This window comes from Lissotriton helveticus, chromosome 3_2 (assembly GCF_964261635.1).
Source record: "Lissotriton helveticus chromosome 3_2, aLisHel1.1, whole genome shotgun sequence".
Taxonomy (NCBI): Eukaryota; Metazoa; Chordata; class Amphibia; order Caudata; family Salamandridae; genus Lissotriton; species Lissotriton helveticus.
In genome coordinates this window covers 241241241-241266470 of record NC_136062.1, presented here as the reverse complement: position 1 = coordinate 241266470, position 25230 = coordinate 241241241, and the positions used below count along the sequence as shown (strand labels likewise).

The 25230-nt window shown below is 45.5% G+C and overlaps 1 long non-coding RNA gene across 1 annotated transcript in view; it reads right to left on the bottom strand.

The window, feature by feature from the left end:
- Positions 1 to 737: 737 nt before the first annotated feature.
- The window catches only part of LOC144826275 (uncharacterized), a 359567-nt gene continuing 335074 nt past the window's right edge, over positions 738 to 25230 (bottom strand). The window contains exon 4 of the long non-coding RNA XR_013609753.1: positions 738 to 1086. This is a non-coding gene — a long non-coding RNA (uncharacterized LOC144826275). The remainder of the gene's footprint in view (positions 1087 to 25230) is intronic.

Below are 25230 nucleotides of genomic sequence, written 5' to 3'. Positions count from 1 at the left end.
AACCCCAAAACAGGAAGTGGTGTCCAAGGATACTCCTGAGCAAAATCCTAAGCACATGTCCAGGTGCAGCAGCACAGTTCAACACTGCTGTGTGAGCATGACTGAAAGCATGAGCAGCCAGGCCAGCAAGAAGGGTGCCAAGGAATGGCTGAAGAAGCTCAAGTTTTCAGAAAAGGAGCTGGATACTATTACAGAGGAATGCTGGAACCACCATAAGGAGCTATTTGGGAGTGCCTCACACCATGTGCCTGAGGCAGACAAACTGAAGATCTCGAGTCTTATGCAGCAGTGCACAGGTCCCAGGATGACATAAAGAAGCGCTGGTACGAGCTACACTCCAGGGCCAAGGAGAGGGTGGCAGCACGTCTGCAAGAGGCACAACGGACCGGAGGTGGGCCATCCACAGCCTGGGAATCTTCTGCAGCTAAAGCCATGGTGTAAAGTACCCTGGTGAGGGCGGCTGTTGTAGGCTTTGTGAGCCTTGCACTTCACAGCCTGCAACAAACCCTGGTAAGTGAGAATAGTGTTTGTGATGTGTGAATACCCACTAAAGGCTGTTCTGTGCATGCATACTAATCATCCACAACCAAACATCCATTTTCACTAAACAAGCAACACAAATTTTGCATCATGGGAGATGTAGTCTGTGATATATACAGTGTAGTTAAGGAATGAATTGAGCTGATAAACATTGCAACACCACTGAGACAATGACTCACACATTTTATTTTCTTCTTCCATCTGTTGTCACATAGACACGCCACTGGGAGTGGACCACAGTGACAATGACACTACGAATAGACCGGTTCTGCCCCAGATGAAGGCAGGTCAGGATAGTGGAGTTTTAAGCAGGCCCACTTGTCCAAAAGTTCCAGCAACAGATGCATCAACAACATTACAGGCTACAGCCAGTGGAACACCAGCCACACAGCAGTCAACAACATCCCGATGCTCTCTGGTCAACAGGGTGCAGATTTCACAACCAACACAGCAGTCCCTATGGCAACTGCTAAGTCTGTCCTCTGGTGGATCAGCAGTCAGCTTATGTCTGGAGGCCTGGAACAGGCGATGTTGAAAATACAGCACCTGCAACAGAAGAAACAGAGGCAAATTAATTTGAGGATGACACAGGGCTTTTGCAAAATCACAGACAAACTGAATGAAAATCAGAGACGGCTGGAAGCAAAATGGATGCTCACAAATACAATTGCTGACATAGCCAAAGAATGGGCAGAACAAAGGGCGCAGCTTAGGTGCATGGAGATTTGCAGGGGCCACAAATTGGACACTCTGAGCAGGGCCATTTGTAGGCTTCCCATGCGACAAGCCAAAACAGCAAGAACACCCTTGGGCTCCAGGTGGAGATGGGCCACTACAGTGGGGATGTTGCTCGTGGCCTGGAAAAAACATCACAGCAGCAGTGGAAACACTGCAAACAAAAATGAGTGTTGGTGGAGGTGCTATGGGTAGCACAGATAGTGAGGTGCCCAGCCAGAGTAGGGTCTGTGCTACAGTGACACCTGTGATGCACCGTAGCAGCAGCTGGCACCTTGGATTGTGAAAGGGGCAGCTCTGGCCAGGCTGGACAGCGAGGCAAAAATTATCTGTGTAGGGCTACTGCACAATGTTTGGGCCACATATCATTCCTATGTTGTGGTGATGCAACCGCAATGGAGTTACTTTGTAGCTCAGGCCTACATTTTCAGTTGGACAGGTTGTTGTGAGTTTGTTTGTGGATGCTTGCACAATAAAGCACCAATTGAATGTCACAATTTGTTCTGTCTTATGCACAGCAGAGTGGGTAATTAATGTGTGCGTACCTTTAAAAATAGTTGTTGGCAATCTGGTCCCTGCGCCTTCTCCCCTCTGCTGCAGTGCTACCATCCCTTTGCTGTAGGGTAGGTGGTCCTGGGTCCTCATTCTCCAAATCTGTGTCAGACACATCCATTGGCAATCCACCCCAGCAAGCCATGTTGTGCAGCATGGGCCATGTTGCCACAATTTTACAGACTGTCTCTGGTGCATACTGCAGAGCTCTGCCACTCTTGTGTAGGCACCTGGAGTGTGATTTAAGGATCCCAAAAGTGCGCTCAATCACGTTCTTGGTGCGCTTGTGTGCCCTGTTGTACCGCCTTTCATTGACATTGTTGGGAGACAGGTAAGGAGTAAGTATCCATGGCCGCAGGGCATACGCCCTGTCACCTGTTGTGAGATATGTGATGGTGAGATGAAATGCATTCTGACATGCAAGTGCAAATGCATTCATCAGGAGACAGCAAAGATCATTACCTAGGAGTTATCCATCATCAAAGTCACCTCTTTCTAACATCTGGTATATGCCGCTGTGTCTGCAAATGTATGCATCATGGGTGCGTCAGGGATATTTTGCTACTAGGTCTGTGATGATGTTTTTGGTGTCACAGACAACTTGGATGTTGAGGGAATGAGTGCTATTCCTATTACGGAAGATGTACTCTAACCGGGATGGGGGACATATGGGCACATGGGTCCCATCTATGCACCCTATGACCTATGAGAACCTTGCAAATCTGTAAAAATCAGGTTTGATGGATGTGGTATAGCGTTGCCTCTAGGAAATTAATTTAAAAACGCAAAAGCGCTCTCTGCGACACACTCCCAGCCACTGCAATGACATCCCAGTAGCTACCAGTGGCCAAGAGGTGGAGGGAGCACAACACCTGCACATGTGTGGAAATTGCATTGCTGCATAGGGTTCTGCTCTCAAGTTGTGACTTCAAGGTGTCTATGAGGTCTAGAATAATAGTGCTACTCAGCCTGTACTGTTTATAAACCTCCTCCTATGTCTTCTCAAACAATCTTAGCCTGACTCTAAATATCCTCTCCTGTATCCTCCTCCTCTGCTGGGCAGCCAGTATCCGCATCATCCTCGCTATCACGTACAGAGCAGCCATTGTGGAAAGGTTTCACATGCATTCTGGGCCTGTTTTTATAGGCTGGCCGTGATTACCACCTGTGTCTGGTTAGTGGTAAATTGCATGCGCGAATAGGCCTAATTACGCATACTCGCAATTTGCGACTGCTCAGTACATTGTCATTTACGACTCGCAATTTTAGGAACGCGAAAAGCTGACGCATTTTTTGTGAGCCGGTAATCATTCACAGCGCAAATTTGTGATTTGGGAGTGCCTTTCATACATTGCATATGGCCATTTTTGCATGCGCAAATCAATCTGCGACCAATTTTGAGCATGCAAAATGGACGTACATCTGGGCCATATTTATATATATATATATATATATATATATATATATTGCTGCACACTTTTCGTATCCCATAAAGTCTCCGAAAAAGAAAGGCCGGCACGCTGGTATCCAGTTGCAGAATTTTTAATCACCAAACCCCCCTCACCCCTTACAGACGCGTTTCGCCTTCACAGGCTTCGTCAGTGTAACATTACTGTGTAGTAAAAATCACCATTTTAAAGACATTGGTTGTCTACCCTCTTCATTAACATAAACGAAGGACATCTTTTTTTAAATACATTGTAGTCGCCATATTGTAGTGGGCAAATAGCATTGCTTAGCTTACTTTATCATGGTGATTAGTGTGAAAGTGCATAGTGCTCAGTTTAAAAACAAGTAACATTATTCAAATGATTCAATACTTTTTTTCACATTCATTCAGTTAATGCAGTAACTTAGATTGGGATACAAAAAAAAAAATATATATATATATATATATATATTCGCTCCAAAACTCGCAGAGTTAGAGCAAGCACAGGCACTCACGGGGGTAAAGTTTTGACACACCTTTATTTCGCAGACGCGTTTCAGCCGTAGCTTTCTTCAGTGCAAGAAGGTGTGGGAAGGATTTCAAATGCGCGGCGTATCAGTTTGAAAAGGGGGATAGTCTCTCCTCATTGGTGCTTGGGTGCAGGTAGGCGAAAGAGTACTCCGGTGAAGATACTTTTTATACAGGCTGCAATATTGTAGCGATGTTGTGCCTTTGTTCTGATGTTGGTACTTGTAGTTTTCACCTTCGTAATCGCCTCCCGCCGTGCAGTTTTTACCCCATCGCCAAATCTCTTCAAGATGCGGCCACTGGAAGCAGTAAAATTACCGTGTTCCCTGGATTTGTATAATCCGTGACATATGGTGTGGCGAGTGCATCTTGCTGAGACGGTTCATGCCTGTTCTGTTTGTCGCTCCAGTGCTCCACCAAAGCAGGCTCTTTGAACTCTAGACGGGTGCCACGTTTCGTGAGGGTGGAACTCCGCAGTATATTCGCTCCAAAACTCGCAGAGTTAAAGCAAGCACAGGCACTCACGGGGGTAAAGTTTTGACACACCTTTATTTCGCAGACGCGTTTCAGCCGTAGCTTTCTTCAGTGCAAGAAGGTGTGGGAATGATTTCAAATGCGCGGCGTATCAGTTTTAAAAGGGGGATAGTCCCTCCTCATTGGTGCTTGGGTGCAGGTAGGCGAAAGAGGACTCCGGTGAAGATACTTTTTATACAGGCTGCCATAATGTAGCGATGTTGTGCCTTTGTTCTCATGTTGGTACTTGTAGTTTTCACCTTCGTAATGGCCTTCCGCCGTGCAGTTATTACCCCATCGCCAAATCTCTTCAAGATGCGGCCACTGGAAGCAGTAAAATTACCGTGTTCCCTGGATTTGTATAATCCGTGACATATGGTGCGGCGAGTGCATCTTGCTGAGACGGTTCATGCCTGTTCTGTTTATCTGTATATATATATGTATATATATATATATATATATTTGCACAATTGGATCCACCGCCAGAGCTCTCAACAGCCGAATCCATGGCCTAAATTAATTTTGAAAACAAGATACGCCACGATTCAGAGGTCTTATATATATTTTAAACCATCATACCGTCTGTAAGTCACACCGACGAGTTTCAGCCACAACGGCCTTGTTCACAGTTGGAGGACATTACCCACAACGCACATTTATATACTGAACCCAGCTTTGCCCCTAATGAGGCATTCTGGGAAATGTAGTTGCAATATTACTGCCATCATCCTCATACAAAACAGACATTATTTGCATGGGTAATGCTGTTTATGCAACCTGAGATTTCGCCCTGCTGTCATAAACCTGTAGGCTCCTTATATATATCCTGAGAGATAGCTCCTGTGTGGGAAGCCTGAATTTGCAAATTCTGTGTCTCCCGTGAGCAACGCCTGCTGTAGAATGCCAGAGACTATGGGCCTGTATGACATGTAGGCTGAGCCCCTGGATTCACCCCGCCACTAATAACCCCCAATATATGTTGTCTGTCAATGACACAATTCCTTTGATATCAGAAACCCCCTTTATAAATCCTGGATTTGTTCCTAGAGGCCGAAGGATCCGAAGTGCTTTACAGTGTAACTTGTTTGTAAAGCATTACGAGGTCAAAGTTCAAAAGACTGCTTCTTCCTCTGTTTTTGAGGAGTTAATTTCAGGAAAGGAGTGATAATGTCTGTTAGTCCAAATATGTGAAATGCTTAAAAGTCCACTTAATTGCACATTAGTCTAAAGACACTTTTGCGATGGTCTAAACATCACATTGCACCTCTAACTCTGTTTTGTGAATTTCTATGTCGCCAGATGAGCAGCACTTCACACCTCCGGTGGGTCCTCGACACCCAACTGATGTTCGACTACTGCCTTGTGGTTGTCAACGCTTTAACACAGGCGGTCAGTCTTTTGTCTCAGCTGAAGTTTTTCTTGTTGGGTCATTGGGAAACTGCTGCCGTGGCTGAAAAGCGGAGCAGTGTGGTTGAGTATACTCAAGGTGAGTCACCACTTAGCAGGGGCGTTTGGAAAGAGTTTCTGTGGCGTGGTCAGGCTGTGAACATGGGTATCCCTGTGTGGCTCTCATGACCTGTGCAGTAGAATATCTGAGGTCAGAGACGACCATGACTTCGTGAGAACATTATCGCATTTTTGAAAGAGGCTACTTCATTTACACCTCTTTTCAGGCCTTTGCTTTTGCAGAGCAAACTCAACTTTAAACAGGGCTTAAAGTGGGCTGGGTTCTGTCGGTGCTGAGCACCTGCAGTTTTGAGACGGGTCTCTATCAGGTTCTCCATTTTTGCCATCACCCTCCAGGTAAAACAAGCATTTACAATGCAATATGTCACACATTAGTGAAAATGTGAGCTACTGGGTTTGCAAACATTAATGTTTTTTTTGTTTTGTCAGCAGTCGCATACGTAATAAGAAAGAAATTACACATGAAGGAAAGAGTGCAGTACCACAGGCTGTTACTAGGTGTCCCTGTATTTCCTTAAGACATAATATAGGAAATCTATTACCAAGAGGCTTAAGGAACTAATGCAAGCATTTTTTCCTTAATAAGTGGGATTTCTGTTCTTATCACAAAGGCTACACAAGTCTGAAAAAATTTACATAAATGCTTACTCTTGTTTCTTACACCTCGTGGTAATGGAATTCCTATGTTAGGTTTTGATAATGTTCCTATGTTAGGTTTTAAGGAAAGGGTGCAGTACCACAGGCTGTTACTATTTGCACTCTCATTTCACCAAGTGAACGTGTCTCCAGGAATACTCAAGAACTCTACAGCAGAGTTCACAGACACTGGGTAATAGAATCTAAGTATTATTTATGACTTAAGGAAAGGGTGCATTATCTGTTACTGGGTCACCTAGTAACAGCCTTTGGTACTGCACCCTTTCCTTAAGACCTAATATAGGAATTCCATTACCATAAGGCTTGAGAAGCAAGTACAAGAATTTCCGAACTTTTTTAAAGCTTTTGTTGCCTTGACAATAAAAAAGGAAATTCCACTAATGGAGGAAAAAATGCTAGCGCTCGTTCTTTCAGAAAGTGTGCAAACTGCATTCACCGCCATGATGTCTACTTGGAAGTAAGATTGTAAAGGAAATCCTTAAAGAACTTTGCATGTTGAATCACATTTTTTTATTTGATTATTGAAACGTGAATTCTGTAATAAGCTTTAACGTAGTAGTGAGTCACTTGGCGAACTAAAGGGAAACATTCAAGGGATGGGAGTTAAACTGCATCCAGATTTGCAATAATTACTGGTGTAAGCTAAAAGGGTTCTTATTATTTAATAAGCTGGAATTTACGAAAATAGAGTTTATCCTAGTGCAGCAGAGAGATTCTTCTGAAATGCCACTTGTTTTACAATCACGCCTAAGAAACTGCCTCCCTTAAATAGGTAACAGACAATTAAGCCAATATGGTAAAAAAATCAATAGATTAAATTCAGACCAGATAAACAGTTCAATGAGAACAGAAGGTAAAAAAAGGGTGATGAAAAGGGAAGCTGAATGCAGGGAACAATGGGTCCTAGTCAAAAACAGGATTAGACTGTGAGGAACTCTCAGATAAAGGTTCTTATCTTGCATTCTCTCCTTTTGGGGTTTTTCCATGAGGACAACTCATTATTGCTATGGGCAGTATAGGAATAGAACAATAATTCAAGGTTAATTCTGATGCTACGTGAATAGAGGAGTACAATAATGATCACGCTGGTATCATGATGTTACCAGAATGGCTGCATGGTTAAGGCATTGGTCTTACGGGGAGATCATAAATTGATCAAACACCTTCTCTTTATCAGGTTCTTATCGATCATTCTTCCATGACAAAAACACTGGAGTGGTATCAAGTGTGAATTAACTATGTTCTGGATAAGATGCCACAATTGGAAGACGTAAGGCAATTAGGGAAACTGCCCCATGAAATGGCAAATGGTAAACTTAAATTGTGTTGGTCTTCCCTAAACATCAGATACCATATTGAGATTTCTTGCAAGTGTAGCTCTCTGCTGTGACAAAGAATAAAGAAAGCAAAAGGTTGTATACAAATGAGGGGAAATAATCATCATCATCAAAGCTTTATTTCGATATACAGAATATCATAAAAGCACATAAAAATATAAAATCACAATTCATTAACAATGCATTTTAAAAAGATTATAGTAAAAGACCTTTTATGTTACAATAAATAATTAAAAAATATATTAAACTTTAGCAGCTTTGTGAAAATTTAGACATATGAGGGATACTGCTAAAACATAAATCATCTAGTAGCCTTCAGCCTAATCATCCAGGCCCAACTAAGAAATGTGGCCACCCCACACACTAAGGTTGTGCTAGCATCAGCCTTAAGTATTTTGAGTGCAGCGGAGTGGTCCCTGGTTCCAAGCAAGAGGCACACAGGTTTGAGCCATTTCTGTCTGGGTTTGCATAGGCTGGGCATACAAAAAAACATGAGGGATATTTTCAGAGACACCTTCACAGTTTGGAGAGTCGGGAGAGGTTTGGTGCGGGGGCTTCCACTTACAGGTAAGATTGCGGAGGGGGGAGTGTTCCCAACCCAAACTGGATAAATAGGGATCTATCTCTTGGTTTCTTGATAAAATCTAAGTAGGACTCCAGGCGAGGCTTTAATTTATGCTGTCGAAATGCCTCGGTCAGCCTACCTAGGTTTGGGTCCCTCTGCTCTTGATCGTCGACCCATGCCCAATAGGCTCGCTTGATTTCAGCCTTGGATAATGATACCCCAGGGTCCCAATCGGTTGGCAGGCCCATTACGAGCAGGGGCTTTTTTATATTTCTAATCCAGCTAATTTTGGGGGGCTCCATGGAGGTTCATGACTTCTCTTAGATCATCTACATACCTAGAGAGCTCCGGGGTCCGCCATAGCCGGGCCCAATATAAAAGAGGGCGTAAAGTGGCTAGATCCTTAATAGAGCGGCGACCCAGATCACTCAAGAGTGGTTTGGTAGGGCTACCCCTTGGGAGCGCTACCAGCTCCCTAAATAACTTATTCTCTGCAGTTACTAGGGCATCAACACAGTCACAGCCCCAAAGCTCTGCGCCATAAAGGGCGCAGCCTACAGCTTTTGCAGCGTAGATATCCAAAGCAGGAGCAATGGGCTTGGAGGTGGATGCACGGTGTTCCCTCCCTAATACTCCAACTACCCTTTTATGGCTTAATGCCATTTTATCAATATGTGGCTGCCATTTCAATTTGTTCGAGATTCTAATTCCCAAGTAGTCGAATTCTTTTACACGTTCCAGTGGCACCCCATCCAGGGAAAGGGTGGATCTGGACGACCTGCTCGGGTTAAAATAAAGGACCTTAGTTTTCGAAGTAATTATGACAAGGCCCCTAAGCTTACAAAACAGACAAAAGCGGTCCAGCAGCTTCTGCAATCCTGTGGGAGTTTTGGATACCAACAGCGTATCGTCCGCAAAGAGAAGTGCGGGGACTTTATCACCCGCCAAGACCGGGGCATCAGCGTTAATTTCGAGCAAAAAAGAGACTACGCCATTCACGAACAGCGTGAAAAGTGTCGGGGCTAATACGCAGCCCTGGCGTACCCCTCGATTCACAGGGATTTTATCAGTTTTTTGCTCCTGTGATCCCCACCTAATACGGGCGTAGGTACCGTCATGCATGCGTGGCAGGAGATTCAGAATGGGTAAGGGGATCCCCATCTCCTCCAGGATCAGCCATAGGCGGTCTCGGGGGACCAGGTCAAAGGCAGTCTTCAAGTCAATAAATGCCAAATAAAGACCGCCTTTGCCAATGGTGACCACCTTCCAGTGTAAGAGCACCAGCCTAAATGCCTGATCTATCGTGCCTGTGCAGGCCCTAAAGCCCGCCTGGAAGGGTGAAATGATGTTGTTCTCATCAGCCCAAGAAAGAATCCTCTCCAGAGTACCCTGCCAACCAATTTCTGCCCCGCATCTATAAGACTAATTGGGCGATAGTTGGCAGGGTCCTCTCTGAGGCCCTTCTTATAAATGGGGATCACTTCAGCCGCCTTCCAAGAGTTCGGGACAGGTGAGCCTTCCAACAGTGCATTCGTGAGACTTACAAAGTAAGAGGCCCAGCCTTCGGGGGTAGCTTTAAAAAGGTCGCCCCGTACACCATCCTGCCCTGGGGCTTTAGCAGGTACAATCTTAGCTATTGCAGCCAACACCTCTTTCTTATCAACTCTAATGAGGGGAGCCTGTCCAGAACCAATAGCCAGGGCACCGCTCAAATGCCCTGGGGCTCCAGGCGGTTCAACACCCCCGTAGAGTTTACTAAAGTGCTCAAACCATTCGCTATCTGTAATATGGTTGGGGGTTTGGTCCGGGTCACAACCGTTCGATCTTCTGACTAGGGCCCAAAATAGCTCACCATTCTTGGTTTTGCTTGCAACTCTGAGGCTTTCCCAGTGAGATTCTTCCCACTCTCTTTTAGCTGTTATTATGGCTTGTCTATAGTGCCGTCTGGCCAGCCGAACAGCAACTGGATTGTTGGATTTAATAGCGAGAATCAAGTAATTTTTCATCATTCTGCAGTTACTAATCAAACCATTTCTGCGCTGGTTTGACAGTTATCGGGCTCTTTTTACCTGGAACTACGAACAGTTTGCCAATCTGATCTATAGTATCAAAATAAATGGTTTCTGCTTCCGGAGGCCCAGCCGCACCATTACATACTGCAGAAAGCCTTAAGGACTGCTCACTAAGGATTCCATCCAGTGCACTTAATCTAGTTTCGTCCATGCTAAACTTGGGCCACTTGAGAAATCTATCACAATTAGATGGTATGACTCTCTTAGTTATTAACCTCGCACTATTTGAAGGAGTATACTCCTTTCTCCGCCACAAGTCCATCAATGTGAGGGACAAGGGGTTGTGATCGCTCTCCACTGACGGAATAATGACCATATCCACCACAGACTTCCATGCTCTCCTGTCCACCATTATATAATCGATTCTACTTTCACACGATACTCTGTTATATGTATTTGCCCCCTGAGCATCGGAGATGGTGCGACCATTTACAGCTCTATCAGCCTGATTCATGTAGCTAAAAGCGCTCGCAAAAGGGCCAGATTCTGAGAATCTGGCCCTTTGCGAGTGCGATTTTTGCATTTGGTATTCATCATCCCAAATGCAAAAATCGCTATTTAAGAATTTGCATGTTTGCGAGGAATGGCATTTAAGGAATCTCTAATAGAGATTCCTCAAATGCAATTCATGACACAAAAAAAAATTGCGATTTAGCACTTTTGGGCCGCTATTTACCGAGAGGTCAGACCTCTCGGTAAATAGCAAAAACTCAGAAAAATGCTTTTAAAAGCATTTTTCTAAGTTGCATGTTGCACACACACATGTCCTTTGGACATGTGTGTGCGCAACACCTGTTCAATTGTGCATTTTAGGGGTGCTACAGGGTGTCCTTTGGACACCCCTGGCACCCTTAAAATCGCTATCTGATTTGCGAGTAGCAAATTGCTACTCGCAAATGAGGGATACTCCCCATTCATTCCTATGGGCCTTTTGGCCCATAGGAATGAATGGGGAGTTATTCCTTTTTTTGCGAGTAGCAAATTGCTACTCGCAAATAGAGAACATGTAGGAATCGCTATTGATTTAGCAATTCCTACATGAATGCCGTTTTGCGTGTCCTCAATAGCGAGTCGCTATGATTCGCTATTAGGGCCACGCAAAACGGCCCGTACATGAATCAGGCTGTTAGTCCTGTTTCAATCATTAGGGCATTCAATTGGATGACAACTGGGGACCATTTCCTCACAGGTGTGAGCAAAAGGGTCGGAATGCCCCATCGGGCATCATCTTCATGCACTCCAAGAATGTCGTCTGCTGCCAAAGGCTCAAACGAACAATTAAGGTCCCCAGCAACCAGAACTAAGGAATCAGGAGAACACAGTTTAAGCAAATCAGATAAAATAACAATAGTGGAGGATTTGCCCCCCCTCCCCCCCCCCTGGGTGCCTCTAGCATATACATTAAAGAATTCCCATGTGGGAATACCATTCATGCCCCTAATGGAAAGTCTCATAACATCCAGAGATGAGCAAGTGTGATGAGTGATCTTAAGATCAAGGTCAACTCTTACCCATACCATAAGCCCTCCCGAGGGACAACCTCGCCCAGCCGTGGTAGCAGGTACATAAAAACAAGAAAATCCCTGCTTATATTAAGGTTCGAGGCACCATGTCTCCTGAAACATACATATGTCATAACCATCGATAAAGATATTCCAATCCGGTAATGAAAGCTTGTTTCGCAGACCTGCCACATTCCACGAGACAAGTTTAAGGTTATTAATATGAACATTACCGGGAATTGGGATACATGAAGTTTTACTTAAGTCCTGGCTGGTAACGATATTAGTAATCCTCATAGGTTCCAGGGCTAAATTTCAAGACTCAGGGCCCAAGGGCAGTGGTGACCCAGGAGAATGGGGAGAGCAACTACCCAAAGGGGAAGAGGGACTGTTCAACACTCTTACTCCTTCATCGAGTCAATCAACAGCCTCCAAACAATCAGAGCGGTTATAGTTGGAGACAGGGTCCAAGTGAAGGGGGGGCATAAGCCATCCCTCCTGAGGTGGTCCCCTCCTATTCCGCTGCACCAGTGTCCAACCATCTATCTGTGAGGTGAAATGACCTGGGGGATAAAAATAAGTCAACGGGAGAGAGTGAATGGTCGCACCTGCGCTGGGGTATTTCCATATACAAATGTGGTCAACAATTCTAGGGTTGTTAAAATTGATCAAGATGCAGTCGCCCCTTATATTTTTGGCCAAATAGCCGACCCATGATACCCTCCGAATCATAAGTATTTTGCCGACAAGGTGAGGGGGCAGTGGTCTGTTCCTGTTTAACCAATGTACAACCCTATTCCGCAGTTTTGTGGGGGTTTCCACCTCATGTTTGCCCAACTCTGGTACCCCGGCTAGGATTACCACAAGTGGACAAACCTCCGGGGGTAGATTTAAGGTATCTTTCCCTATATTAGAATGGGCAATTGGTACCTCATCGCCTATACTGCCTTGTGGTATATTATGCTTTTGTGATCTATTTATATTAGCAGATGTTATGTCCTTGATGAGAGGTGCAGCTGGAGGTGCAGGTGAAAGCCTGGGTGCTGTGTTATGTTATGTTATGTTAGTGCTATTTGTATTGCGCACGGCTGCTCCAGCAAAGGAGCGTCCCGGCGCATCGACAAGGTGGCGAACACAACACAACAGGAAACAGAAAATTTTATTAAAAATGGGGGATTTAGATTTTAACATAACTGGGAAAACAGAAGAGTTTTAGCGGCCTTGCGGAAAGAAAGCAAGTCGCCAAGAGTCCGGAATTTCAAGGGGAGAGCGTTCCAGAGTGCGGCTGCCCGCACCCTAAAAGAGCGACCCCCCGCCCGACTGAGTTTGAACCGAGGGGCTACCGCTAATTCTTGGTCCAGCGATCGCAGAGTGCGGCCCGGGATATAAGGGCACAAAAGTTGGCGCAATAAGGGAGGCGACAGGCCCTTCAGAATCTTGAAAGATATGCACAGCACTTTAAAGTGGATCCGCTGCCTAACGGGTAACCAGTGCAGGGCTCGCAAAGTTGGACCGGCCGAGCAAAACCTAGGAAGACCTACGATTGCTCTGGCCGCTGCGTTCTGCACTCTTTGAAGTCGGGTCAGCTCGGCCTGGTTTAACCCAATAAAAAGGGAGCTGGCATTTCAAATTGCGCAAGATGCCGAAGCAGCACGCCGCCGTCCTTTTGGTGTGGCCAACAAAATTGAGGGAAGGGTCCAGCCAAACCTACTACTACTACGTCCTTCTGGACTGCTGGAGCCGGAGCCTTTTTCCCACAGGTTTTCCCTAGTGACTAAGTAACTGTGGGAATAATATCCCTTAAAGGGGGATCTACAATTCCCTTGAGGTCACGCTCGATCCTTTTTAAGTGGACCTCAATCTTACTCAGTCTGTCCTCTAATGGAGCAAGAAGAACTCTAAGAGTCTCATAGATGGCATTTGACTCAACCTCCGTCACCCCTTCCCAGTCGCCTTGACTGGGCAAACCGCCTGTTACCTGGTGCACCCTGCAGGGCAGTGAAGGATCAGCTAAACCCGGAGCAGGGTTTTCAGAGGGCTGCTCCAGAGTAGTTGGAATTTCTTTCATGTTTTTTGGGGCTTTCTTTTTCCTCCCAGCAATGTTATTTGCTATCCCTTGCTTGTTTTTTGGAATTGCCCCCGGGTCTCTCCCACGCTGTTGTCTAGTATTGTGCACCTTCACTACATTAGGCACAATGGGCAACTTTTGGGGGGATAACAACAAAGATTCTGAGGCCGTGGACTGACTATCAAGTGAAGCCTGTGATAAGTCACAAGATGGGAGCTGTGGAATGGGGAGTTCTAGTATTGGTGACGCACCTATGCCACCATTAACACCTAAGTTAACAGGAGTCCGCACATTCGCAATGTGTCCCATTGAAGACCTTCTTGCGATAGCCAGTTCCTGGGAAACACGCGGCTCCATTATTGTGATCCCCTCATCAACAACACAGTTCATCTTCGTTATGAACTGGTCCATGGCTCCCATAAAATTGGCAGTGTCCGCTCTCCCCTTAGCCTCCTTAGGAGGCATTGCAGAGATCCCAATGAACTACAAAAATGTACATTAGCAAGTTACTCACACGGGTAGGCCGTGTGGTGGATGAAAGGGGGGTGGCCCGACCCGGCCTTGTCCGGTCTTGAACGGGCTTAAAGGTGCCCGCCCTTGGCCCAGGCTTCGCCCGGCGCCGCCCGCGCGCGTCCCGCGACGCGGAGGAGGCGGCGGGTTTTAACAGCGCCTCCGGGCGCGGAAGTGGGCGTGTGCCGGTCCCCCAAGGTGTTCTGGGAACTGTAGTTCCCCTCCCGACAGCGGCCGCTTGGAGATGTAAATTGCGGCGGCAGGAGGGAACAAGAGCGCCAGTGGAAACGCGCTGGGTAGCGCGATGGCAGCAGCAAAGAAGGTAGGGTCAGCCAAAATCCAAGTGCTTGTGAAAAGATGTCCCCCGCTCTACCGAGGACTAGGAGGCGGGTTTTAACAGCGCCTCCGGGCGCGGAAGTGGGCGTGTGCCGGTCCCCCAAGGTGTTCTGGGAACTGTAGTTCCCCTCCCGACAGCGGCCGCTTGGAGATGTAAATTGCGGCGGCAGGAGGGAACAAGAGCGCCCGTGGAAACGCGCTGGGTAGCGCGATGGCAGCAGCAAAGAAGGTAGGGTCAGCCAAAATCCAAGTGCTTGTGAAAAGATGTCCCCTGCTCCACCGAGGAGGCGGCGGGTTTTAACAGCGCCTCCAGGCGCGGAAGTGGGCGTGTGCCGGTCCCCCAAGGTGTTCTGGGAACTGTAGTTCCCCTCCCGACAGCGGCCGCTTGGAGATGTAAATTGCGGTGGCAGGAGGGAACAAGAGCGCCAGTGGAAACGCGCTGGGGAGCACGATGGCAGCAGCAAAGAAGGTAGGGTCAGCCAAAATCCAAGTGCTTGTGAAAAGATGTCCCCCGCTCCACCGAGGAGGCGGCGGGTTTTGACAGCGCCTCCGGGCGCGGAAGTGGGCGTGTGCCGGTCCCCCAAGGTGTTCTGGGAACTGTAGTTCCCCTCCCGACAGCGGCCGCTTGGAGATGTAAATTGCGGCAGCAGGAGGGAACAAGAGCACCCATGGAAACGCGCTGGGTAGCGCGATGGCAGCAGCAAAGAAGGTAGGGTCAGCCAAAATCCAAGTGCTTGTGAAAATCAATAGATAAAAAGAGAAACTAATGAAAGATGCCACTAACAAATAATGTGAATTCACTGCTATCTACCGTATTTCAATAAACTGCATGAACAATGGTGCTGCCCCTTCCCTAAAATGGAAAAAACGAATATAGCATGTTACAATGGATGCTTTTACTGCGCGGTTTATAACAATGCGGTCGTTAAAAGAACCACGTTGTTACAACGCAATACCATTACTACTCAAGCCATTACATCGACTTGCAGTAGAAGGCGCCGTAACATTAGGAATGTATAATTTAGTATTCCAACTCCAGCCTACGCAACAGTAGGGAAGGTGTTGGAATAGTAAATTATACTATTCCTTATGTTAGAGCGCCAGCTGCTGCAATTCGATGTAATGACTTTTGTAGTAATGGCATTGTGGTCTAATGACCGCGATGTACAGGTTGTTTCCCGAAAAGACAATAGAGCTTTGGCTGCAGGCCAGGCCCATCATCCAACCCCTTACTGCACACGATCAAAAGCTATGTTCAATGAGGGACTTGAGTGAATATGATCTTAGACCACCAGAAATTCAGTGAAAAAACACAAAGGTTACAGTTACGTTATAATTAGGTATGGTAATAAGATTTTAGCTCATGTTTAAAAAAAACAACTAGAAATTAATTACAAAAAACAATTGTTGAAGTGATGTTATGGTAGGCGTTTCAATAATAAAAATCTAACATAGAAAAACCAAAATTCACCAGTTATATTTTACTGAGCTAATCATAACTTTTGCCCCTACTGTGCCCTACCTGACCTCATATATTACAGCACTTATGACATGTTAAATGATATAAATGTTCACATCACTGATGACATCTCAAACGGGATAATTGAAGACATCGCTGATGACAAAATTTAAGTACCTGCTCCTCAACTAGAAACAATGTAGTACTGAAGACAAGTTTCAGTCAGTATGGTAACAATTATGTGGTACACACCTAAGCTACTAGTGAAGCTTTTAGATGTAGGCACTTCTTCATTGAAGCAAGTTATAAACTCAGTGTTACTACTGTGAGTTAGTCATGCCTTACGAATAAGTTATGACTTATTTTAAAGCATATTACTAACAATATGTTATAAAAAAAAGAAAGCTTCTCCTTGCAATACATTTTTCTACTGTGGTACCATGCCTTTGCCTCAGAGCCGTACCTCGGCATTCCAAAAATATTTCCATTTGGGCTCTGACCAGAGCCAACTAACCTTTGGAAACGAAAACCAAAATGAGGGGGATTATTTTCCCCAAAACTATGATAATTACCTTTTATACATGGACTTGCAGGAAGCCAGTGGGAAAAGCACTTCCCCAGATAATTTTCCTTCTCTGGCTTACCAACGGATGAAACTGCCTGCTTTGCAGTAGTAATGACATGTGCAGAAGAGGTACTGAAATTACTACCAACTATGGAAGTCAAAACTGATTTACTAATAGAAGTTTTGCAAATGGAACAAACTTCATCAGAACCCGACCCTTACTTCCATTTAATGAACCTCTAACTTACAGCCGTATGGGCATCTGATCTAAATTCCATTCATGCCCACCAGTGAACCGGGATATTTCCAGATGCCACTGACTGGTGCCAGGTGACCCCGATTTTTTTACACAGCACCCTACACCAGTACGTTTGGTGGTTCAGGTATTCACCAGCAGGGTGAACCCCAATTCTTTCTCTATAAATCCTCCTGACAGAGTCAAACAAATTAAGACATTTGATAAGTGGGTGTTTTCCTCAGCCAGCCAATAACTTGCTGTTTGCTGAGGAGATAAACCGTTGGTTATGGGGACATAGTGAGTGAGATCTTGCCTACAGTCCCTGGGGAATTTTGGGCCAACCAGGCTAAAACTATCCAGGATGATCATGATGGTGAAAAGTCCATTATCCAATCTGGGCTGGACATTTCCAACTGCTTGGGCAGAATGGTTGCCACTTACGTGATGCTTTGCGGCATGCTCGGATGAGATCAATTGGGTTCTCAGGTGATGTGCAAGCCTCTTTAATGGATGTGCTATTCAATGGGTCCTACCTATTTGGCTACAAGGCTGATTCAGGATGGGATACTTTATAGAAAGCTCAGCCATGACTCTCTCCTTAAGTATTTCGACCCCTGCAAGTCAGTCTTCTCAAATGTTTTTTGCTCCTTTTGAGGCTATTCCAGAGGTTTGGCATACTTGCAAAGTAAAGGCCCACTGCCCCTGCAGCAGGCACCCCAGTCCTATTGGGGTCGGGCAGGGATCAAGAATGCAGATCTCTGGCCATTAGGGAAAACACACTTCCCAGTCCCCTAGCAGCATCAGCCTCAAAGCAGTTGTTTATTTGTCCTTAGTAGTTTTCGACCACACTGTGGGTGGCAGGTTAGGCATTATCTCCAAGACAGTGGAGGATAACATCCGACAGATGAGTCCTGCAGGTCATTCAATGAGGCTATGCCCTTTCATTTTTTTTAGACCTACAGCCCACATCAAAACATTTTTCAGAGGAGGGCCTGTCCAGCTTGGTCCAAGAACTGCAGGCTTTTCTGGCCAAAGGAGACATAGGGAAGATCCTGTCCTGTAATTAGTAAATGGCTAATACTCCTGCTATTTCCTCATGCTGAAGAAAGTCGGAGGCCTTAGACCTATTTTAGATCTCCGCACTCTAACCACCTTCTTGCAGTAGGACAAATTAAAGATGCTCACACTGACCCAGGTTCCTGCATCCAGGCAATTGGATTGTGGCTTTGGATCTGCAGAACACCTACTTTTTTGTACCCATCCTGTAGATTCACAGACGCTACTTGCAGTTCATGGCGGGCACGGAGCATTTTCAATTTGCCATGCTTCTCTTCTGTCTCACCAGTGCCCCTTAGGAGGTTGGAAATTTCAGATTTCCCTTTACTCGATAACTGCCTTTTGAAGGAGAGCTCACCGCAGTCAGTTGTTGGCTAACTTCAGATGATTGCAAACATCCTGACATGACTAGGGTTTACTATCAATGTACCGAAGTCACACCTGACTCCTTTGCAAAAACTTCCATTCATTGAATCCATCCTGAATACAGTGAGGTTTCAGGCCTTCCCATCACCAAAACTATTCCAATACATTTGGGATATGATCCCGACATTTCAGCCTCAGTCTTGATTATCATTGAGAGTGGCTCTGCAGATTCTGGGCTTCTCAGCAGAGACCCATCTCCATCTCAGTCTGCTGTAGTTTTGGGCCATCCACCTGGTGCTGAAAGCCTTCCTACCATCCATCAAAGGGAGGCCTGTTCAGGTTTGTACGGACAACACCACTGCCATGTGAAACTGCAACAAGCACAGTGGGTCTGCCACTACCTCTCATGTCCAAGGTACTGAAGAAGATCAGGACCGACTGGGCCTAGCGACCCTGAATTGGGCTTCGAGAGAACCTCTTGTCAGAGCAGCAAGGCAAGGTCCTGCATCTCAGCCCGCACAATCTGCACCTCTATCTATGGAGACTGACCAGCGGCAGTTAACTGCATTCAATCTTCCTCCTTAAGTTGTGGATGTCATCCTGGCTGCCAGGTGCCCCTTCTACATGTCCTTCTAAAAAGACTAACTATGCTGGGTGCTGCTACAACTTTGTAGCCTGGTGTGGTGACCCGCAATGCTGATCCATTGCAGGCCAATTTGTCGGCTGTTCTGTTTTTCGTTTTATCTGTGGCCCAGCTGGGGTTTCCTTGGGGCACCATGAAAAGTGATCTGTTGGCCCTTTTTGCCTTTTTACGTTTACCAGACTATTAGTCCTTGTTCAAACCCCCAGATGTGATGAAATGTATAAAACGTTTGACTCATTTATTTCCATAAATGGTCTTTGTGACGCCATTGTGGAATTTTATTGTGTCCTAATGTGCTCACCATTTGAACAAATGCACAGATGTACACTACATCTCCTTACTTGTTATGGTGACTTCAGCTTGTTATGTGAGTGAACTCCATGCTGCCTTGGTGCAGGTACCCTACACCACCGCATAGATAAATGTGGTGTTAAGGACCAGGGTGGCCTTTTTGCCAACAGCTTTGACTTTTTCAAGTTGGGCAAGCCATCACTCTTCTAACGTTCTTTGCTCCACCTCAGCCCTCGAAATAGGAGTAAAAGCTTTTACATCAATCATGCCATAGATCATCCAGTGGACAATCAGCTGTTTGTGGGGTTCTCTGAGGTAAAGAAAGTCAAGGCAGTGCAGAAACAGGCTATTGGATGGATAGAGTTGGATATCCTCTGCATTAGGATCTGCTTAACACTGGCTAAAATGCAGCCTCTAGAGAGATTGCGTGCCCTTTCCACTGGTGCCTAGGCTGCTACCACTGTGCTGGCAGGTGGAGTGCCTGTCCTTGACATCGGTAAGGCTGCCACGTGAGCATCTGCCTTGATAGCTAGGTCTGAAGGGATAGGCATTTTGCCTGTTCAGTACTGTAGGGCCTTTTGATCTGAGCCATTCCACAGGTCCACCACTTAGGGAGATGCTTCTTTGGTATCCATTCTAAGGGTGAGGAATCTGAGTATCCATCAGAAGAAGAACAAGTTACTTACCTTTGGTATTGCTCTTGTGGTGCACACTTTCTAACTGCGAATTCCTCACTGCCTTCGCACCTCTCTGTTCAGTGGATTGGTCTCTCTTTCCTTCTAAAAAAGGTTTCAATTTAGGAATTCTTACACTGGTACCTCAGCACATCTGAGGGCACTGACAGAGTCAAGAAAGAAACTTATGTCGATGTGCAGGGGTCGCGCTGTTATGTGGCAGCATCGTCAATTCTGGGATGGAATGAAGCCTACACAGAGTTTCATGGTACAATCTACTGGCACGTGGAAGCATTGGTGTTAATATCGTCCAGATTCAGTGTGCCACCTGGAGATATCATATTCTAAAGATGAGGCATCTGTGGTTTGCTACAGTATCGAGCAGAAAAAGTGTTACCAAATTATAGTAATTTGTTCATTTCTCCCAACAATATATTTTTGATGATGTGATGAGAAATAGTTACATTCTCCATGTAGTATAGACTTGGAAGTGACATGTGTAAAGTATTTCACATGAAAGATTGTAGATTGTTAGATGAAGGTATTCAACCTATTGTTTGAGATATGGTATGTGAGTATAATGTAGAAGTTGTTCATGTTCGTCCTTTTTATGTATTTCTTGAGCTTGTTTATACTACCTTGCCAGATAAGAAGTATGCGGTGACGCCCCTCCCCCTCACTTTCGGATGCCGAGCAGAGCTTCAGGTGTGCGGAAACGCTGAGCCAAGACGCTGCGGGCTGCAGGCAGATTTTCCTTTCGCAGCGGTAAACTTTCTGTTGTTCGGCGCTGCTTCTTGACGAAATGGAGTCAAATGGAGCGGAGAGCTGGGGGAATCGTGACGGCTTCATGGATTAAGGGCAGTAAGGCTAGAAGTCTGCCTTTTTCACCCGAACTCTGCCGGCCTTTCGTTTGCTGGGCAGCTGGAGGCAGTTAAAGCCCGAAATCTGCCTTTTAATCTTAATATTTCCTCTTGGTGTGACGCTTGAGGAAATATAAGGAGTATTTCAGAGATTTTCACGAGGAACTGCAACATGAGGCAGGAGCTATTAATGTGACTAAAATAAAAAGAACAAACCAAGAGAATGTTATAAATATACAGACACCAGCTCAGAGCAGTAATCTACAAGTATGATCTAATAAGATAACGTCCTTTACCCGCCGAAAATACTGTCTCACCTGGGCTGGAGGTACCGGGCGGATCGTGGGGTCAGCAACAACGCATGCAAGACTCCTGAGGGGCGGAGAGCAACGCAGCAGGGACTCAATATCCCAGGAGCCCCTGCCTGATCAAGAACACCTGGTCCTGCGCTGCCCGTGAGCCCCTCCCACTGACCTCCGCACGCTCTATATATTGGTCAAAGGCTACCGCTGCACGGGAGCGTCCCGGGAGAAGCCCGGGACAAGGGCAGGACAGTCTGTGACAGTCCGAGACAGGGCAGGGCCACGGAATCTGAACGTTGAACACTGCAGCTGGGCCCCTGACATAGTGAGACCTTCCTATTACTCTATGTATGTTTGTATAAATGTGTAAACCATAAGGTCACAGGACAAAAAGTTAAGTGAAGCTTTTTTACATGGTGGTTTGGTTTTTTGTGACAGTCCTTGTTTCCAAATTTGACTACCTTAGAAATCCTTGACATTAGCAAAATGTCGAAAGCTAAGGCTCCCAAAACACCCTCTGCACCAGCCACCTTAGACAACTATCTTGTGAGAGTTGTGAGTAAAATAAATAGTGAACGGCGCAAATCGCTAGGCCGGGGGGTTTCTTCCGCCTCACCGCCTACATCACCTATTCTGGTACCGGTTTCCACACTGGACAATAGCTGCGACCTTGATCACTCGGTCTTAATAAATACGGAAGACGCAACCTCTTCACTTATAGTATCACCTTCTGACCAGGAAAAAACAGCTGTATTCCCTGACCCTCCAGCACAGTGCACCCCGGCCCCGAGGACACAGAGAGTACTGAGAACACGTAAGAACACACAAACTAAACGGGGTGGGGCCGTAATAACAAAAGAGCAGAATCACCTCCTGCTAGTACTGGAAGGGACATCGAGCCAGTTGTCAACAATGCCGTAGTTAAAATAGACAAGGAACAACTGGAACTTCTGATTGGCATTATAGATACAAAAATTGCCAAGGTAGTGAAGCCCTTAATGGTCAAATTAGACCTAATCTATGCGGAAGTAGTGAGATTAGGAGCACTTTTGGGCCCCCACATTGATATAACTGGTAGTGTTAACGCTGCTGCAAAGGGTTCTGGGGACAATAATGAGACTCTTAAGTCCTCGAATGGGGGATCGCGCACAGTAGAACCAGCAGTACCCGTCGTATCTGCAGTCCTGAAATCTGCGCGCAAAAACCCATTACAAGTAACTGGCTCAGAGAAAAAACAAGGCGTAGTAGTTGCAAGCGATATCTGCCCGGTTACCTCAAAACCAGACTTACCACCAGAATGTGCCCCGTTTGTGGCAGTCTTAACTAATGTACCACCAGTAAGAGTGACCGGCCACCCTAGCAAGTCAGAATCCCACGACTCTTTGAAAAATAAAACTGTGTCATGGCTTAATCAAGAGTGTGGGTATCCAGTGGCCCTATCACACCAGATCCTAACCACTAGAAGAGTCTCCTGGATAGGTAGATCTCACAAGAACATTAATGGCGACTGTGTTATTATTAATTTCAGAAACCAACACCTTGCCAATACTGCACTGCTAAGAGCTGCCTCTCTACCCCAAAATGATCAGGGTATCACACTTAGACCACTAGGATACTTTTATAGAAACCTATCCCAGCAGCCCCCAAATGACTGTTTTGGGGCAAGAGGTAATAGCAATAGTATGGCATTTTCAATAGTGACACAAAATAGATTTCAGGAGCTGTCACAGCTAGATGGAGTGGATTGACTTCCCCTGCCACTTATACAGAAAAGCCCACCGAAGGAGAAGGGAGGAGAAGAAATAGGGTAAAATTGCAAAACATCTGAAGTTATAAATAGCAATAGGGAACAAACTGGTTGTAATGGTCGCGGAGATGCCGCGTTTACAAATGCCTTGGCCACTATCCCAAGTGGGACTAAAGGACCACGTGACTATGTAAAAGATAGTGCAAGTTTAAAAATAATCTCGTGGAACATTGCAGGTTTGATAAAGAACACAAAAGACCCGGGGTGGAATGAATATGTCGAAAAAAGAGACATATGTTTATTACAGGAAACCTGGGCCACCAAAATGATCCACCGAGCAGGATATAAAACCTTCTGTATCGGTGCAATTGCGTCCAAAAAAGGCAGGCCATCAGGGGGCCTATTGATCTGGACAAAAGTCACCATTAATGGTACTATAAAACAAGTAGAGACAAATTCCCTTGATATACTAGGCATACAAATAGTGACCAACGACAACAGGGTCTTGAACATTTATAACATATACAATCGTCCTGGTCTGGCGTCTAAGAAATCACAGGTATTCGCCCAATTGGAGCAGGTCATAAGTAAAACATCTACAGGCACAGGCTTAATCTTAGGGGGAGATTTCAACTGTGAGTATGAACCAATAAAAGGGTTGGACTGTATCCATGAGGATGAGGACGTGGCAAATGAGATCCCTGAGTTATCCAGCATGAAGCAGGTTGCATGCACATCCTTGGCGCTTCAAATAACAAGTCTAATGACCACGCATGGGCTAAGAGCATGTAATGGTCGACATACTTCTGATACACCGAGGGTTCCCACATTCTTTAAGAAGGACATGGAAAGTAAGATAGAGTATGTAGTCCTCTCTCTTGACCTATGGCAATATGTAGTAGACTTTAAAGTAAAGAAAAGGGTAGAAAGTGACCACTGGCCACTCGAATTAACACTAAAAAGAGAGATTATATCTAGTACTCTGGATTATAAATCTCCTGCTCTAGATAGTAGTGATAACATAACTGTGACTAATAATCGTCGTGCCGTTAAATGGGCACACACATTGGACAACAACACGAAACTTGCAAAAATCTACGACACTTTTGCAAACACCTTCACTACTTATATAGTAGCAGAAATGGAATTCGAGGGGAACCAATTCTTAGAACTACACAAAAGATTTATACTGGAAATAACCCCACTAATAACTAAGCTACTTAGACCAGACTCTGCAAATAAGAATAAAAAGATGATGGGGAAACCTTGGTACGACAAAGCTTGCCGCTGTGCCAAAACTGAGCTAGTAATAGCAATTAAAACTAAATGCCATAGCTCCAAGGTGAGGGAATCACGGCAGAAGTATAAAACAACACTTGAGACTGCTAAGAAGATCTGGTACGAGGCAATATGGGCAGACATGCTGACCGCAGTAAAGAGCAAGGATTCTTTTCGCTTCTGGGAAATTGTTGCAAACAAGAATAGGGAAGCGAAGTGTACTAGAGATGTTTTTTTGGAAGAAGAGACTTGGGTTGATCACTTCACAAACCTATATGCAGCATTTGACCCAGGGATCGAATTGGATTCTCCAACATCTCCAAACTCACTTTTAGCCTATCTTAAAATTCACCCTTAAGGAAACAGACACAGCCATTAATTGTGTAAAATCTGGCAAAGCCCCGGGACTCAACTCCATTCCAGGAGACTTGTTCAAGCACGATGTCAAAATTTGGGGACCATATCTTAACCATCTGTGTAATCATATAGCTGCGGGTGCTAGCATGCCTGATACTTGGAGGGGAGCGGTAATCATCTGTATTTTTAAAAAGGGCGACAGGAGCGATCCCGCGAACTATCGCCCGATAAGCTTAATAGACATACAGCAAAAAATGTATGCCAGGCACCTTTTAAATCGGATCAATGAATGGATCGAGGAAGGAGATGTCCTTAGCAAATACCAAGCAGGCTTCAGAGCAAGAGTTAGCACTATAGATCAGCTATTCAGGTTCTGTTGCCTGAGCTGGAAATACGTAAATTTGCAGAGGGGCCACTTGTATGTGGCATTCGTTGATCTTAGGGCCACATTTGACCTCATCCCCAGACACTTGTTATGGAAGGCACTTGCCAAACAGGGTTTACCCAAAAATATTTTGGAGCAGGTACAAAGACTCCATCATAACAATTTTACGAAAGTGAGGTGGGGTCCAGATGGCGAACG